The sequence below is a fragment of the Sciurus carolinensis genome, chromosome 5, assembly GCF_902686445.1.
Source record: "Sciurus carolinensis chromosome 5, mSciCar1.2, whole genome shotgun sequence".
NCBI lineage: Eukaryota > Metazoa > Chordata > Mammalia > Rodentia > Sciuridae > Sciurus > Sciurus carolinensis.
Window position 1 is genome coordinate 58,191,806 of NC_062217.1, and position 13,061 is coordinate 58,204,866.

Consider the following 13,061-nt stretch of genomic DNA (forward strand, 5'->3'; position numbering starts at 1 on the left):
ATGGAGTAAGCCATGCAAGTTTGTGTATAAAGCAATATCTTCTTAGAAATAAATATTTCATTCCAATCAGAGAGTAAATTTTGGCAAATTGAAATCATTCCTGGGAGTTCAACCTAGAGCCTGCTCTTCCAGCTACTGCAAAATTTATTACCCACTTGAGTCCTTATTTTTAAATTATCAATTCTATTATATGCAGCTGAGAATCCAACTACTGTGTTAGCCATCCCTAACATGTCAGTTTGAAGTTATGTCTCCTTTTGTCAGCTCTTTCTAATATTTGAACTCCAACTAGTAAAAACAAACAAACAAACAAGCAAAAACCTTATTGTGCTTGTATGTTCCAGCACTTTTACTAGGAAAGTGAACAAATGCTATAATGGTTGCATAGTGCATCAGATTAAATTATGAAGATATTTATCATTATCTGATGAAAACAAAAGGTGAAAATGTCTCCTAATAGAATTTCCTCAAAACTTTCAATCATATTATTGTTCAAGGTACTACTTAACATCAAAACATTTATAATTTCACTTGTATTTTAATTTGGTTAAGTACTGTTAATAAATTGTCTTTAATATCATGAAATATTTACCACCAATTAGATGATAAAATTTGCTATCAAATGAAAATATGATATTTAGGAAGAGAATAAAGATAAATTAAAATATTGTCTCCAAAATACCTCTCACATCAATAAAAGTGGATATCTGCTTTTCATTAAGCATTACAAATAACATTTAAAAATAATAAAGATAAACATGAGGAAAACAAAAATTATATTTTTTAATACATTTCATCTCAAAGATGTTGAAATACATGTGTCTCTGTTTATTCATAGCATATATAATGTCTAGGTTGACATATAAGCTAATGTCTAGTATATGTTGACAAACTAATGGTTAAGTAAGCATAAAATACTTTATGGTAGCAATTTCTACTATAAGACATATTTTGATATAATAGAAATAGTGAAAGAAGAAGTTACTTCATCTTGAATTCTTGAAAAAGATATTTATTTTCACATTTTGAATATTCATTCCAATTCTGCCCTTCTAGAGCACATGTAACTGTATATTCACGGTAGTGATAAAAAATGGTTCTGAGAATTTCAGGATCAGTGTTTTTAGTGAAAATGATAAAACGAAACATGGACAAAAACCTTAGACATTTCTGAACTTGTTGATTCATTTGAAACTTTTTTACTTAGGAATGCTAAAATATCTTTTCCTAGTTAATGAATTATGGAATTATTTTAAAAAGAAAGTACTAATAAAAATCTACCTTACTAGTATTTCTTTCTTTTTCTCTATTTTTAGCTCTTTTAAATTTTTTAAATATATTTTTGCCATTCTTTATTCTCTCTTCTGCTATCCCCCATAGATGTATAGCTTTGAAGAGCAATATCATCTATATGCACTAATGACTACCAGGAAGGACAGTATCTCAGTCATTTAACCAAATACCTAAAACTAGATAATTCATAAAGGTAAGAAGTTTATCTCTCATAGTTTTAGAGGTTAGAAAGTATTAGAGCATGGTGCTGGCATTTGATAAGGCTCTTTTTACTCATCATGACATGGTAGAAGACATCAAAAGGCAAGAGAAAGCAAAGCACCTAGCTGAAGTCTTTATTCCTCTTCACCTGAAGCTACTAATACTATCAAGGGGGCCCATCCTGTTGACTTCATCTAATTCTAAATGCCTCTCAAATTTTGCTTCTCCAAATAACATTAACATATGAACTGGGAATTCAGTTTCTAACATGAAATTGGGGGTACCCATTCACACCCTACCAGGTAGTAGTCCAGAGCTATTTTTATTTATTTATGAACAAAGTAAACAATATAAAACTCTAATATTAAATAGTTTATATTAATAGTGAGGAATAATTTTCAAAAAAAACCCTTGTATTTGTAGAACTGATATCCTCCAGTTATAAAAGTATTTGTGATTTAAAGGATTAAAATTTTATTCTTTTCCACTTTGACATCCTATCTTCAAAGAGTCACAAATCCTATTTATTGTCCTTAAGAATGGAAGAAAATTACTAATGCAAAATAAGTATAATTGGGTACATATCCTGATCTAAAAATTAGTAGGAGTTTATGTACAATTATCTAAAGGACATAAGGAATATAATGTGAATGACTATTTTATTGTTTTGCTATTAATGTCATAAGAAGTATAAATGACCATTAAAGGATTTATGAAAACTAATTATGGAAACTCAACAAGGCCCAAGTAACTTTACTCAGTTTCCCCGAAATAGGACAATGAGTCAGATTCAACATATTAAAGGTATGAGAGGTCCTCAGTCTGAGCAGCTACCATGGCCGAGGTCCCCAGCGCGGCATTGTCCCAGGCTGGTTGGTATCTTTCAGATGAAGGCATTGAAACTTGCATAAGTTCTCCTGACAAAGTCAATATAAATGACATCATCCTGATTGCTCTCAATACAGATCTGAGAACAATTGGCAAGAAATTCCTTCCAGGTGATATCAATGGTGGAAAGGTAGAAAAGCTCAAAGGTCCATGTGTTTTGCAAATTCAAAAAATTGCAATGTTGCTGCACCAAAGAATAACAAGGAATCTCAGGCTGCACCAAGGGTGATGCCTTTGCAGATGACTGATGGTCATACAAGTTGTGCAGCAGTAGAATTAAGTTATATGCCAAAAATAAGCTTGAACACACCACCTGGAACTAAGGTTAAGCTCTCAGGCATTGTTGATGTAAAAAATGGATTCCTGCTCTTGAATGACTATGATACCACAATTCTTGGTGGTGAAGTGTAACGTCTTATTGAGAAATGGGAGTTACAGAGAATCTTATCAAAACACAATAGAAGCAATATTGGAACTGAAGGTGGATCACCACCTTTTGTGCCTTTTGGACAAAAGTGTGTATCTCATGTCCAAGTACATAGCAGAGAACTTGATCGAAGAAAGACATTGCAAGTTATAATGCCTGTTAAACCTACAAATGATAATGATGAATTTGAAAAGCAAAGGACTTCTGCTATTGCAGAAGTTGCAAAGAGTAAAGAAACCAAGATATTTGGAGGAGGTGGTGTTAGCGCCAGAAGTAATCTCAATATGAGTGCTGTTGGTACCGAGCAGAAGTTGAAGCCCTCCATTCTTCTGGTATGACAGCAGTTGTTAAATTCATTGATTGTGGAAACTATGAAGAGGTTCTGCTAAGCAATATCAAGCCCATTCAAACAGAGGCATGGGAAGAAGAAGGCATCTATGACCAAACTCTTGAGTTCTGTAGAGGAGGAGGTGGCTAGACAAGACGATCCACTAGGCCAACCCAGCAGTTTTACCAACCTCCATGGGCTCGGAACTAATAAGACAAGTCTTTGTGAAGAAAGGAGCCCTTGACTAAAACATGCTGGTCAAAACCTGTTGATAAACCACCTACTTTCCCTTCAGAGTAAGATGGGCCATGGTGGATATTTTTATTTGAAGAAAGAGAAAGCAGAATTTTAGGGGGAGAAACTTCAACATATAAAGAATGGGAAAAAATACTGAAATAAATGAAGCAAATAACTTTTACAAGTGAAAGGAATTTTTTTCTTCTGCCATCAATAAAACCAGTGAGCTATTATTAAAAAAAAAAAAAAAAAGTATGAGAATTTTAAGAAATAAAGACAAGACAGGAAAATAAGTGAAAACTGGGGACACAGTGGGATGATCCAGCTCTGATGGAGACTGGATCTAACAACAAAATGGAACCCACATGCTTTATTTAAATGGTAAAACTTACAATGGGATTCATAGAGAAAGACTTCTGAAGGAAAACAGGTTGGGTCTTAGCAAGTTAAGCCCAGTTCCTCTATTTCAGGACTGCTGTCTGAATGGGTGCAATTTCACCTAGAGTTCTCAGAAAAGCAACCGCTAGGCCTTGAGATGGTGCAAACAAACACATAATTCATTCATGAACTCCTGACAGTAACTTTTTTTCTGTTTTTAAAAACAGAAAAAATTACTTGACAAATGGTGTTTCAACCATCTTCATTTTTCCAAGTGGACTAAAGTCTGCCTTTGAAAAGCATATTAAAATGTATTGTACTTACTTTTTGTATGAAGTCCTCCTACTTCATTTAATATTTTCATTTAAACATTTTGACTTTGAGATTTTTCCTCCATTTATTCATTGGATTCCATGTATCTTTCAATGCTACAATTCATCCTTCTATTCATTATTTTAATTATTATTTATCAACTCCATATAACAACAAATAGAATACTTACTGACCCCCAAATGGTATAAAGTTTGAAGATATAAAATTGGCAAAAAATACATGTCAAATATTGGATAGATAGACCAATATTACTTTCATTCAGATCCATAATGTTGCTTTCTATTAATTTCCTAAAATAATTTTTTGTCCCATCAGAAATAAATTAATGTATCTGAAAACTTGGAAGACAAATTGTAATGCTTTGAGAATCACATATTTAAATCCCATGTAATCTTTAAGTTCTTGTACAATTGACAATATATTTAAACATTCTCAAATTTAACTCAGGATTGATTCATTTCAATTATCAAACTCATGTTGTAATCTATTTTTTAATTTTGCTATTGTTCTATGAAATCTTATCTGGAAATGAACTCCTAGATGGCAAAAAAACGAGTCATGTTTCTGAATTTTTGTCTCATTATCGTGCAGGAAAGCTCCTGAAAAAAGAGTGTTTAATAAATACTCATCACTGGGTGCAGTAGTATTTGCCTGAAATCTCAGATTGTCAAGAGGCTGAGACAGGAGGATCACAAGCTTGGGCAACTTAAGATCTTGTCTCAAAAAGAAAATAAAAATGACTCATGCCTAGCATGAGCAATGAATTCCCTGGAACCAATCCCCAGTACTACAGAATAATAAAAATAAAAATTAATACATAAACAAGTATTTACTTAATTAATTAGTAAATGGAATAATATGGAAATGGCAAACACAGAAGGCACAATTAGGTGAATAAGAATACTAAGGAGATCAATAAGATGAAAGTTGAGTTTTTAGAATCATATGCAGGAAGGTAGAGAGGATAAAGAGGAGTGAATATTAACTCATAAGTATCCTGAGGATAAAATGAAATCTATCTGCAAGCAATTTGAAATACAACAAAATGTAAAGTATTATTTTTTGAAGTCTTCAATTAAGCATCCCCCCAAGTTTTTGTTATCCAACTGTTTAAGAGGAGAAATGAGAACCAATAAATAACTTAATACTTCTAAAATTAGTAATACAATTTATGTGCTCTTCCTATTGTATTTTCCATAGTTCTCCTTCTTAAATGCTACAAAGGAAACATTATACAGTAAATCGCTAATTTATTCTCTCAGTTTGTATCAAAACCCCTAGCCCAAAATAAAACTTATAAAACATATTGTAAGGAAATATTTTAAAAAGCACAGTCTTAACTCATACCACCTTAATTATCTCTACTCAGATTAATTTAACTACATTTGACTTTAGCATTATAATGATGGTAAGTGGAAAATTGCAGTTTTTACCACATATATTCATGAATGGTTCATGCCATAATTACACACATATTCTGGTTTTGCATCTCATTCAATCAAAGTTCCTATTGATTTAAGTGGACAAAAAAAACCTTATGAAAATTCTGACTTTAAAAATGTAAGTAGTCTTGACAGTTATAAAATATCTCTATTCTCTTGTGTCAAGTAGAAGTTCAAGTTTTTCCTAGTTTTATACATTTCAACAAGAAGTAGTGCTAGAAGAAAATTGCACAGAGAAGGTGTAATTTGTTATACACTTGCTGGACGTTAATGATGTGCTAGCAAGTAATAGCACTTTAACTCATGGCAGATGAAGATACCAGTCTAAGATTACATGTGGAAAGAAAACATGATAAACTGGCCTATTTTGAAACAAAATACCTAAATTAGAAATCTTTTCAATGATATATAATGTTAGTAGTATAATGGCACAATCTTTGATTTTTTTTTCTTAGCAGTTATGAGATTCAGTTACTGAAAGAGCTTTGATAAGATTAGGAAATTTTAGAGTTGTTGACTTATCAGAGTACCACAGCTTATCATGTAAATGTAATGCATGCAAATTTATAAAGATAAGAGACAGGCACTTTTATAATCTTACTGAAAGAAACACTTGTCAGGTGAGATGAGAATACCCTGAAACTTGATTCTATATTGACTCACAGTGGATATAAAGAGTACAAATAAACTTGACTTGGAAATGAAGCAAACAATTATACAGAAAGGAAAAGTCTTCTCAGATATCAGGGAAATATCCTGGTGGAGTAGGTTAAAAGAAAAAGAGAAGAAAAAGGTAATTTTAGGAACTTTACTGTCAATGGGGAAGGTTTAAATAAATTAGTCATGAAGAATTAAAACTATGCCATTTGCTCTTCTTTGAATATTATTCCTATCAGGTAATCTTACATGCATTCCCTAAATTGAGCATTTTTTCTTTTAGCAAACTTAATCTTCCTTTCAAAAACTGATCCTCACATTAGACATTTTTATCTATCTGAACTGTACTACCATTGAAATACAGAGCCTCATAGTTCTCTGAACATATTCCTTATATATCCTTGAATATCTGCTTCATTATTTTTATTCTTATATGTTTTTATATATCCTTCTATTTCCTAAATGTTTTCTTTTGTTTTGCTCTCATATTTCTACTTTCATCTACCTTTTTATTTCTTTTCTAACAAACCATACCTCCTGGTAAGGGACATTAACCAGTATGTTTAGGTTTGACTTTGTCACTCTGATCCTCCACATCCTTCTTGTGCATCTCTAAAAGATTTATGTTGTTCATATTTGGAATTCTTTCTCTTTTTATAAGGTATTCCAAATGGTTAGCATTCTTTGATTCCTAAATCAATTCCTAAAAGTTTATTTTCATTAATTATTTTATTAAGAAAATAAGACTGTCATGAAAATAATCAAATATCTTTCTTTTGGATTTTTGAATTGCTTTACATGTTTATTTACCATGATCTGACTCTATTAGGCAGAAGGATTCTCTCCCTTCCTTTTCAAGGACATCTGTCCAGATTTTTCTTCCTACTTGATGTCCAAACTTGGATGTTAAGAGATTTCTCCAACTTACCATCTTCAGAACTGAAGTCCTGACTTCTCCCCACTCCAAACTTCTTCCACTATAATCTCCACATTCTCATTAAAATCAATGCTATTTTCCCATCAGTTTAGGTGAAAAAGAATGGATCATCCTTGACTGCTCTCTTTTATTCATAACCACATTTAATTGTGCAGGAAATCTTATTCGTTCTACCTCTGAAATGTACCCAGAGATGAAAATAGTATATTATTTTGATTATTAAACCTTATAGAACCAAATATTTACAGAAAAAACAGTTTGATTTTTGTAAAAGTACAGGGGTAGTATTTATCATGTCTGAATCTTATTCTGAAAGTTGTGCAGCAAAAAAAAAAATTCAAATATTATATAGATCAATGTAGATTTTGAGAGAGAAAAGATGAATTAAGAGAAAAAGAGGATGAAAGCACATGTGGTAAAACTTTAATTTGGGAAATCTGGGTGAAGGTATTTCGCAATAATTTTATGTTTGCAAAAGTTCTCCGAAGGTCTAAAATTATTTTAAAATACAAATTTGCAAAACAAGGATACGGGATAGCTCAGTGGTAGAGTGCTTGTTTAGCATGTATAAGACCTGGCACTCAATTCCCAGCACTGCAAACACAATACAATATATAATACATTGAATTAATTTTTCTAAAGAAAAATGTGGGTGCATATGTATAGAACCTGAGTTTTCTATCCACTCTTTCCCCCTTCAGTATAAGTTAATATTTTTCTCATTTTAGCTGTTCTAGTAGTTATTTTCACTTATTTATGTCTTGCTTTCATAATTCCCAGTTTCTCATCACAGCTACCATAAGGATCTACAAACTTATAATTCAATGCATGCAGTCCTCTGCAATGAATTGCAATGGTTTCTCAGGTAAAATTCAAAGTCTTAGAATGATGTAAAAATGTCCTGTATATTCTCAGTCATCATTATCTTTCTCACTTCCTCTTGTCCTGTTTTCCATCTCTCTCAATCTGTGACAAGCTCAGTGACCCTGCACATCAAAAATCCTCACTGGATGGCAATGCTATGCACTATCTAAAATATCTCACATATCCCAGTGTTAGTAGTATCATGATTTGGGAAAAACTACTTACTGGTGTTCGGTAGGTGGATATCCATATGATTGAAATAAAGTGAAATATACTCTTTGAGTACCTTGTATTTTCTGAACATAAGAATTTAGCAACTTTGCGTATTATTTAAAAAACAGATTTCGTCCACTCTTATAAAGTCTTTGATACTAGGGACAGAGATAAATATTATGCATTACAAGGTTTAAAGTTCTGGTTTAGTTAATATTTCACAGTTTTATCCTTATTTTCTCTGTCTCTCCCTCTGTCCCCTAAAATTCCTTGAATTCATGAATACATTAGAGACTCAATGTTCATTAACTTCAGTTTTTTACATATCTAAGCCTGTATTCTTAATTGTCTCTCATAGTCTTACGGCAAACAACAACCCACTCTCCTTTATTCAAAATAGTGCTTTGAATGCCATAACCAATCCAAGTGTTACTTCCCCAAGCTGTAGTGATTTGGAAATAGAGTGCATATATTTATTTACTTTATCATTTTTAATATTACATCTCTGAAAGTGACATGGAAAAAGGCAATTGTGGAAATAGATCTCCTGCTCAAATACATGATCTATGATTAATATAAGAGATTGTGGAGTCATAGCACATAAATGGCATCTGAAGTAGTGAGTGATTGAGACTTCTCAGGGAACAGCACAAATTGAAGTTCACAAAGTCAAATACACACCCACACCATGGTTGTTTATACAGTGGGATAAATAAGAACTTTCCAGATGTAAAAATAATTAATAGAAAAGATTTGAAACTGGATGCTACATACCCAGTTAATAGGCCCAGATTATCTTCAACACTAGAGAATTGCAAAATCATTCAATTTTAAATTAAAGTTGAAAGTCTATATTTTTACTCAAAGTATCCTCTGTACATTCTGATATTTGTTTTAGTAGCAATAAAAGTGGTCTCTGGAATGCCTTAAGCAAAAAGCAAAACTTTAGTCAGGGGTAGTGGTACACACTTGTAATCCCAGTGGCTTGGATGCTGAGGCAGGAGAATGGCAAGTTCAAAGCCAGCCTCAGCAACTTGACAAGGTTCTAAGCAACTTAATGAGATCCTGTCTCAAAATAAAAATTATTTTAAAAAGACTGGGGACTGGGCATATGGTTCAGTGGTTAAGTACCCCTGGGTTCAATCCTCAGTACTAAAAAAAAAAAGAGCAAAATTTTGTTGATATTTACCATTACAGAACTGATTTCGAAAGACTGAAAATGTTTCATGCTCAGCAATTGGATAGGTTCAATGAGGAATCTTAGGAGTCTTGGCCTTGGCCTTATAAATTATTTTCACATAGTGTCTCCAAATTAGCTTCTGAATATCAACTTAGGTCTGCTTATATTCTCCCTGTTCTAGATTCATAGTTCCAAAATGAGGTTCTGACTGAGCAAGCCAAGGACAAATACTCTTTGAATCCTTTGCTGGTGAGTAGAAGCAGAAAGGATTTACCTACTTAGGATTTACCCCATCACTCTCAATTCACATGTGTCCTTTCTGGATGACAGAAAGGCACTGCATCCTGTCATCACTATATAAGAAATCATCCTCCAAGAAAAGTGGAAGATCAGTGCTAGACAGCTTAATATCTTCCCCACAGAGAAACTAAAGCCTTATTTAATGCCTTATTTGTCAAAATGTCTATTTCTGGTTCAAAGGCAATATTTTGCAGCATTATATATATATATATAATATTATATATATATATATAATAAATAATATATATATATATTATTTTATATTATATAATAATATAAATTTTATATTATAATTATTATATAATTTTATATTATATATTTTATATTATATAATATATATAATATATATAATATTTTGCAGCATAATATATATAATATATATATATATAATACATATATATATATATAGAGAGAGAGAGAGAGAGAGAGAGAGAAAGAGAGAGAGAGAGAGACAGGGAGAGGGAGAGGTAGAGGTTTAAACTGATAAATACCAAAATTCAAGAAATGTGTATAGGGAACAGACTTCATATGGGACTAATACTGGACTAATATTCCCTATACTGTTTGAATACAAATGCCTGGTATCATTTCATTTGGAAGGGATGAGCAGCAATATGCAGAAATAAATTACTATATTACACTAAAATGTGTCCTTTGAATTTAGATACACATGGATTATGAATGAAGAGGGATTAAAAAATGATAGAAAGTGAAAATAATAATTTAATAAAAACATTGAAACAATGAACTTTTTGAAGTATTTGACTATGAAGGAAAGTAAGGGGAATAGTAGAAAGCTGAATGACCTGTGTGTCCCCAACACCATCAGATGGGAGAGATTTGGGCAAGTTTAAATGATGGTATAGAATATATAGAAAGGGACAGATTAGTGATGCACAGAAGTGACCCAAGAGGAGATGTAGACAGGTTAGAACAAGGTACGAGGATTAGTGATTCCTTCTAAGTAATAAAAGGGGTCCAGGAGAATATTGAACAACAAACTTTTTTAAATGGTAATAGATAGCTGTGGATATCCCTTTCCACAAATGGACAATCTGAAACAGGAAGAATTATCACCTCTTGAGATTTAGGGGATGGTGACTAAGTCCAAGCTTTGTGAAGATCAAAAAATATTTTAAACAGTTGTGAAATTGGAAGGAGTGTATTTTTAAAATTTATTTGGGACAATATTACTATCAACAAAAGTTGAAATCTTGTTCATGATTATGATTTTCCCCATCGTTCACCTTAAATTAATGTCTCCTTGGTTTCTGAATTCTTTCAACACCACCAATCAAATGTCTCTCAACTCAATCACTTTTTTTTCATAATATAGTCTGTAATATTCTTATATACTGTGATTCATTTGATCTCTTAATAATTTCTGCTAACTATAATCACTCCTCATTCTACTAAATATGCAATCGTATTTTATAATGTTGTCATTCATGTATTAAAAAACCTTATTTGAATGGCAGATGTGATAAAGTAGAAAGCTATTAGCACAAGCAAATCTATGACACTTTGGTTTTACACACCTAGATTTCTATTCTAATCTTCTGTGCACTTAAACATTATGCTCAAACTGAGGCTTTCAAAATTGTCTCAAATGAAATCAAGATGCCCATTTAATCATTTGCTTACTTCTGTTCTACACTTCTCTTTTTTTAGTGAATGCCCATTATTCAGAATTTTAATGGAATATTTTCTTCCCTTCTAAACATACCCTTTCATTTCTTTTATTTTCATGTTCCTAACAATTTCACCTTAGATTTCAAAAAGATTTTGTGCATGTCTTTCATATCATGCTTGTCCCACTAAATATTACTTACATTTTTGTCTGTTTCATCCACGTCAATGTCTGCTACTTGAACACATGATCAGTATCTTCAGAATGAGTGCTTTATTTTCTAGTAAATATTCTTATTTATTTATATTTTATAAAATGCATATTTCTATTATTTCAATTTTGATTTTTTTAAAGTTTTATTAGCAAGTACCCTAACTCAGCTTACCCTATCCATGGAAAAGAGGGTTCATTCACTTTGGCTTTGGTTTTATTTTCTGGAAAGTCAATGCAAAAGTAGAAGAGAGCTCCAAATTCCTCACAGGTCAGCATATTTATTGTGAATATACAAGTTTTCTGCAAATGTTTTTACCTGAAATGTTTAGATATTTGAACAGCCCTAGGGTATATTTATTCATGTGGAATAATTATTCCTATAGTTTCATGCAGAGATATATTTACAAGCCCTAAAATTCATGTAGAAAAGTGTCAGTGTCAGCAATGGGATTAGCTGCCAGGTACACTTTGGGAATTCTTTAAATGGGGCTACAGTTCCCAAGTACAGAAAACAAAATGTCTTCCCATATGCATCACCTCAGAGTTACTTCTCGTACTATTGAAATATGGTCAGAGAAATTTAAAATAACACTGGAAAAATAATAAAGTATTTTATACAGGTAAATGGAAATTAAAAATCAGTGTGTATGATCTGCTATTACCAAATGTTTCAACATTATAAAAACAACTCATAGTTTAGTTTCTGTTGATAATGTTATAAAAATTATGTTCATTTGATAAAGTCACAGAACATTGATGTTTCTGATATTTATTATTAATATATAAATAATCTTACTCATAGTAAAAATAATAAACAATAGAAATTGCATTAATATTCAGTATTTCACAAATACATATTGCTTCAATAAAGATTTCTCTGTTACATAAACTACTTAATTAATAAATCCATAGGGTTGTGTAATAGTTAAATCCGTAGAGTAGAGCTTCATCTTTAGTATGACTCATCTTTTTGAACCCGTTTTGTGACATTTGCTCCTTTGATATAAACTAAGACAAATCTAACACCTTAAATTCTTATCTAGTGGTAAAAACTCTTCTGATCATTTTCAACCCCAACCACAATAATAACTGTCATTTAATTAATATGTACAGGCCAATGTAATGACTGAACTCCAAGCTTTGTTCCAAGATGAATCTGCTTCCCTGGTCTAGCTCTAACATGGTGTTAGCTAAGACATTTGGGGGAAAGAAAACTGGAAAATTCCTTCCTTCTGGACAAGTTCTCCTACTCCCTCCTTCCCCATTAACTAGACTGCTTCTGATGACACCAGAGTTAAAAGGAGAGAGCAAAATTAGAGGTAAGTTTCCCTCTGTCCTTCTTTCCTGGTATCAGTGTAATTAGGCTTTGTTACTTTTGATCTTGGTAGTCACCAAGTTGACCCTTTTTTGTTTTTACTCTTCTGACAATTTTATTAATCATTTTTTACCTTCAGTATTGAGATCTGAGCACAAAACACAGTGGTCATGCAACAAATGGTTTTGAGAGAGAAGGGAGAATAGGAATAAAGATAATTTTAAA

The 13,061-nt window shown here is 31.9% G+C and overlaps 1 non-coding gene across 1 annotated transcript; it reads left to right on the top strand.

The window, feature by feature from the left end:
• The first annotated feature begins 368 nt into the window (after positions 1–368).
• LOC124986045 (small nucleolar RNA SNORD77) lies at positions 369–435 on the top strand. The gene has a single exon (XR_007108955.1). It is a non-coding gene; the product is annotated as a small nucleolar RNA SNORD77 (small nucleolar RNA).
• Positions 436–13,061: the final 12,626 nt, after the last annotated feature.